The following is a 6,229-nucleotide window of genomic DNA, read 5'->3' as shown; positions in this document are numbered from 1 at the left end:
TTGAAAAAAAAAAAAAAAAAAAAAGAAGGAAATCATCGGACAAACAATTTTATTCGCCTCGAGTCAAATTTTCTCTTAATAATAATAAATTTCTTTCTATTAACTTTCTAAAATTTCAAACTCGGGTCGATACATTCTAGAAATCGAAGGAAAACGAGAGCAAACAATAATTATAATAATTTTAATAATTTTCCCATTATTATTACCCTTATTACACCTGGATATTCCCCCAACCGAATTCCCGAATTCTACGAAACCTTCCCTTCCCCTCCCCTCCCCGAAACGAGTGTCGACGCGAACGTTACATCGTGATGCGAGCACCGACAAGGATTTTAACATTTTCGCCAATTTCGGTGACAAAGGGAGCGCCACGATGCCTTCCCCTCGTCAGCGATTCCGCGAGCGGACGTGCCATAGCGCGGGAATTTGAAATTCAGATTAATACGGAACGCGTTCATCGTTAACACTGCAAAGGTCTACCTGGCTGTGCATTACCATACACGCGCGCTTCCACGCATCCGGATACGACATGCACAACCTATACACACACATCTATATTATATAAACGTATATGTATATATATATATATATACACACACACACGTACGATCCAGGCTTCCTTCCATCTCGCGCGCATATGATTTCGCGGTTGTGTTTACCTGTCTCACGGCTGGTTGACGAAACTCGGGAATCGGGGCGAGGATTTCAATGAAGACGCGACACGTCGCAAGATCGTTCGCCTAGCATTTTCGAAATAAATTCCACGCGTTCGCCGAGCGTGAATTGTAAACGCGGTAACATCGTTGCATCTTATGAGCACGCGGTTCCATTTTGCGCTTAGTTCGCGGAAGTGGAATGGAAGGAAGGAAGGATAACGATCGAATTGCGAGGATAGTTGTTGAAGCTTGGTTTTAGGCGTGATAAAGGGATAGGAATTTTATTCTCTTTCGTTTCGAAGAGAAGAGTTTAGAAACGTGGATATTATAAGAGAATGGAGGAAAACACATATCGATGGTCTGTTTTTTTTAGAATATTTATATTAGATATCCAAGAGTGGTTTTTTTTAACGATAAAGGAATATATAATTCGGAGGTTTTTTTTTGTTCTCTTTTCTGAAATTCTTCTCGTTTAATCCGAACAATCGTCCACGAAGAAGTAAAAACAGAGAGAAAGAGAGAGAGAGAGAGAGAAAGAGTTGATGAGGAGGTTTTTCACTTCGCGAAATCGTGACTTTTATAAAATCATATTATTCCTCTTCTTCTTTAATTTATCTTAACGAAATGAAATTTTCTCGGTTACGTTGAAATATTCTGATTACTTGATTTAAATATTAGACTTTACGTATTTCACGGTTTATTTCATGGATTTTTCTACGCACGTCTTTAATTATTCCCGGCTCTAAAGATATATATAAAAAAACTCCAAAGTCTGATGATTATAAAAATAGAAGCACAGAGAGTCGACCTTCTTCCTTCTTTTCCCCAAGATTTTCCCGAAAGCAAATATTTCTCCAAAATGTATCTCGAGCATAAAGAACACTTTGAAGGAATAAAATTTCGCACAGCGGTAAATATCCCCGTATAACACGGACCCGTCACCTAAATTCCCTCGAAACCCAAGCGGATCGAATGGGAAGGCGTCCGGTTTCTAATGGTTTTCTGGACGTCTCGTGGAATTATGCGAGTCTAATCCCTGCGGCGGCTGTGGAAATCCGCTAAGCGGGATTCACGAGCCTTCTCCTAGTCGCCGTTTCCACCACGACGACGATTTGGCGTCGTCGTTCGAGGGAGAAGGAAGAGAAAGAGCGTGAGAACGAGATCGTAATGACGATTGTTGGAACGAATATCAGTTTAAAGGAGAAAAGAATACTTACGATTGTCAAATTGTTCTGAAAAAAGTGATAAAGTGGAAACGATTTAACAAATCGTATGTTAAATCGAGTGAAGAGACTTGTAAGAGGGTGGAAGGATACATGGATATCCGAGGAGAATTAATTGTAAAGCTTTTAAAAAATTAATTTTAAATCGTAGGATAGGATTCAAAGTGATCATGGAAAAATATTATTTAACGTATGGAAGACAATTTTAAATATTACGTAGAATAGAGAAATTTATGAAAACGGATATTATATAGATTTTGGCGATGTGTTCTGTCTTGAAATCAATTTTAAAGCTGACAAAATGATTTTTAAATCACACGGAAAGTTCAAAGGAAACACAAATAACAAAATTGTTATTTCAGGAAACAATAGATAGAAAGTGAATTCTTAAAGGGAAAATCTGTATGCTTTGGAGGTACTCGCAGAGGGGTTGGAAATTCGTAATAAAATTCTCTGGGTCTTACGTACTATTTCACTCATCTTGTTAGGAAAAAAAATTACTTATTCCTTTTCTACGCGCGTTCAATTTCTTGTACATACAAAGAAGATTTTGTAAATTTCAATTACGCATTATTTAAAATTGATATTTAAAGAGGAGAATAAAATCAAATTTTAAAATTGTGTATTAAATTACAATATATAACGCGTATAAAGGAGAGATATACAAGATGATCGGTCAGATTCGTTCAATTTTCAAAATGGACCAAGCTGCGAGGAAAAATCCTGAGATTGTCCCCGAGGAAGGGGATGGAAAGTTCCTTTCCGATGATCACAGAGCCTCGTCTTCGGTGGCACCGCTTTGGAATACTAATACTAAACTTCGCCCGTTAGCGACGTCAAAGACTTTTTGCATAGAGCAGAGTCTGCACGTGAGAGAAATAAAAATTAAGCTTTTATATATATATACGAAAAAGTGGATAAGTTGTCGACCACGTAATCGAGAAGGATCTTTCGATATCGTGAGACAATTATAATATCACGTATACGAGGTTTATAATTGAAATTGATATTTTTAAAATTGTTGCACAAATCTATTCCGTGGTATTAGAAAGTTTCTATTAATGACAAATTAATACATAGTATATACAGAAAGGCTGGTAGAAATTATTCGTTTTAAAGTGAAATCAATTCTTAGACATTAGAAATTGATGAACTCGGAATACGATTGAAATTGATTTTCGAGATATATTTATACTCTTTCTATTTTATTAAGAGAAATTTAATAAGTCAAACTTTCTAATTATATTTACTCGATTATTTCGTTCTTTTATTTTTAATTGAAAGTTTCCAAAAGAATATATATTTTTTTCTCGTTGTAACATTATATTTGCGCGTTAAAATACAATACTATTAACATTCGTTTCACGACGAAAGAAAAGAAGCGTTTAAAAGTTTATTCTCCCTAAGAAAATTATTATAAATCAAATTCCTGTATAACGATTAATTCATTCTAATAACATCATCGTATTCCGTTCAATTATCACGAAATATCGTCTAGACGTCGCGCATCAACATTAATATTTTTCTAATAACAGTTTTCCTACCACCGGACAATCCCTCTTCGAATAGAGAACGTTATCGTAGATCGAGTTCACCTTTTAGAGTAATTAATTCAGCTTAATAACGCTTAATAACGGCTTTTACCTCGTCAAGTATCACAGAACACATTATTCTTCATGAATTAACGTTTACAACGAGCAGAGATTCGATTAGCTCGCCAGTCGACCGCGTTTAACCGTGCGGTTACACCGTGTCTTTTCTTCTCGACTATCCCTCAGCCTGCCTTATCCACCGGTAAACTTTACCCCCCCCCTTGTCGCCTGACCCATCGTCCCACAGTTTCCGCTGGTGCACGAACGAAACGGGGTTAATTCGTCGGAAAACTCGATGAGCCGACGATCTTAAATCCCGTATGCGCCGACCAGAGACGAGAGAGAGAGAGGAAACAATGGAGGATCAAATTTTAGAGGGTCGTCCCGACTAAATTAACGCGTGCCACCACCGCTGGAATATTCCCAAGGGATTATGTGTGTTGATGAGACACATCCGTGTCCCCCTCCCCCTCTCCCCTCGTTCGGTTAATTGCATCGCGCGCGTCATCATTGAAAAAAAAACCACCCTCCCTTTTCTCTTTTCTTCTTTTTAACGCTCCACGATGAACGTGGCGGCGTTGAACGTTAACGCAACGTTAAACAACCAGCCAATTCTTCGTGATAATCGAACCGTGCTTTTATCGTTCCAAAAATTTGTTTGATCGAAATTCAAGTGTCAATTTAAAATTCTAAAATTGACTTGAAACGGTGCGGTTTTTATCGTGCGGTGTAGTTGTAACAATGCGGTCAATTTTTCGTAACAAAAATTCGTGGACGATGACGCGATCGAACTTTTCAATCATATTCAATTGCGATCTTTTGTCGCAAAAATTTCGCGCCAGGTTTCTTTGAATTCGAAATGCAAATTCAAACGAATATTTCATCATTTGAAATTCTGTGTTTATACGAAAATTTATATAAAATTGGGATGAAGGGATTTTAATACGTCGTTTTTCTCGTATTTCTCGTATTCTAACGTCTAATCAAAGAATGTCGTTTTCATTGTCTGTAGTTTCTGCTTTATCTTATCTCGCTTTCCAACTATTCCGATTGTACGAATAAAAAAAGAAAAAAGAAAAAGGAATAGGCAAGCTTAGCTTAGCTTTCGAGCTGCGCGAAGGAGCTTACAGTTCAAGTTTCCGCGAGAAAAGCGTGGAGGAATGGGGGAAAAAAGAAGAGGAGACATAATTCTTCGCGGAATAAAATACAAGGAAACGAGGGAGAACGAGAATTTTAATGAGCATCACGTATACGAATGATTATTAAAACACATTGTTTCTCATGTGCATGTGTATGTCGATAAAAAAAAAAACATAGAAATGTTTCGTATCTTTTATCCCGGAATATCTATCTTCTCTGCCATTTATTTTTTTCTTTTTCTTTTCAGTTTCCTTGTAACCGCTTCGTTAGAGAGCCCTCCTTCTCCCTTTATTCTCCCTCGCTCCTCCTTATTTCTTTTTCTCCTCGTTTTTCTCCCTCTTTCTCTCTCTCCCTCTCTCTTTTTTTTTTAATCATTACTCTTCGTGCTTGTGCCACGAGCGCGGGAGAAAGATATTAGTTATCGAATTCCGATAATAACGCGTCAAAGATGACGAGTTCGGTGTAAATAAGCCAGGAAATTGTTATTCGTCGGGGTTGAAATTGAAACTACGCGCAATGGCAGACACGAACGCACAGACGGTGGGATAACAATGATTCCCATCGAACCGTCCCTCCGTTTCGCTTCTTGCCCGGCCTTCAATATCGTTGCAAGTTTTCTCGCCTGTTCGAAACCTTCCCTCGGCAAGGGGAAGCCGCTCTCGAAGAATCTAAGTTAGTCTACCTAGGGAATTTATATCTCGAGTGTGTTGGAGGAGGTATACAGAGGGAGCAAGGATCAGATACATGATGTTTCTGGAAAAAATAATTGCTTGGATTATAACGCAGATGATATATAACGAATTCGATTCGACGGTTTATTATTCAAAATATTCATTTTTTTCACTCGACTTATATCTCATCACCGACCGAGAAATAGAAGTGGGAATAATCGAGATGAAAGAGAAAGGGTGGAAAGTAAAAGTTGATAAATTTTTTGTTCGTTTCGTTGCAATTCTTTGGAAGAACGAGAAGCAAAGAAAAGAAACGAAAAGATGTCAAAGGCAACGAAACTTCCATCAGACGATCAAGTAAAACGCAAAACCATCCAACAAGGAACCCTGTCTGTTGCTTTCAACAAATAAACAAAACCTCTTTCCGGAAAAGAAGAAGAAGAAGAAGAGTAAGAAGAAAAAAAGAAACACGTCAAAGACCATCCTCCTCGCCGGAGGAAAAGAAACCACGACACCGAGACGGAAAAATATGATTTTCTCAAGGTTGCAGAAAGGAAGGAAGTCGAGGACAGTGGATGTGAAAAAAAAAGCAGCGCGCAGGTGCGCGGGACGAAGGCGAAACCGCGAGAAACCGGAGAGCAGAAGATAGAGAGAAGGAGAGGGAGGGCATTCTCTGTGCAAAGATGAATACAGGGCCACGGATAGAGGATGTTTGTACAACCCAATTTTTCGCTCGATTGCCGTCCTCCACGCGATTTCCCATCTTTGTCCCGGCCTACCCTCTCACCCTACGGCATAATATTTTCCCGTAGCTACCCGCGCGGGTATCCGGTGGCGCGTTACACTCTCAGAGGCAAGAGAACCTCTCCCCTCCGTATCTTGCAGCCTCGTTCCGTATTCCGTGTATATATCCGGCCCGTGGAATTTCATTTTGATTCAAAGTTGAA

The 6,229-nt window shown here is 38.8% G+C and overlaps 1 protein-coding gene and 1 long non-coding RNA gene across 2 annotated transcripts in view; one reads left to right on the top strand and one right to left on the bottom strand.

Moving 5' to 3' along the window:
* LOC102672225 (B-cell receptor CD22) overlaps positions 1-6,229 on the bottom strand; it is a 162,792-nt gene that overhangs the window by 103,817 nt on the left and 52,746 nt on the right. The gene's annotated exons all lie outside the window — the stretch shown is intronic.
* LOC116186519 overlaps positions 1-6,229 on the top strand; it is a 14,293-nt gene that overhangs the window by 3,303 nt on the left and 4,761 nt on the right. The window contains exon 2 of the long non-coding RNA XR_004151522.1: positions 1,170-1,194. This is a non-coding gene — a long non-coding RNA (uncharacterized LOC116186519). The remainder of the gene's footprint in view (positions 1-1,169; positions 1,195-6,229) is intronic.

This window comes from Apis dorsata, unplaced genomic scaffold (genome assembly GCF_000469605.1).
Source record: "Apis dorsata unplaced genomic scaffold, Apis dorsata 1.3 scaffold_815, whole genome shotgun sequence".
Classification (NCBI taxonomy): Eukaryota; Metazoa; Arthropoda; class Insecta; order Hymenoptera; family Apidae; genus Apis; species Apis dorsata.
The sequence above is the reverse complement of the archived record's forward strand: the minus strand, read 5'-3'. Positions and strand labels throughout refer to the sequence as shown.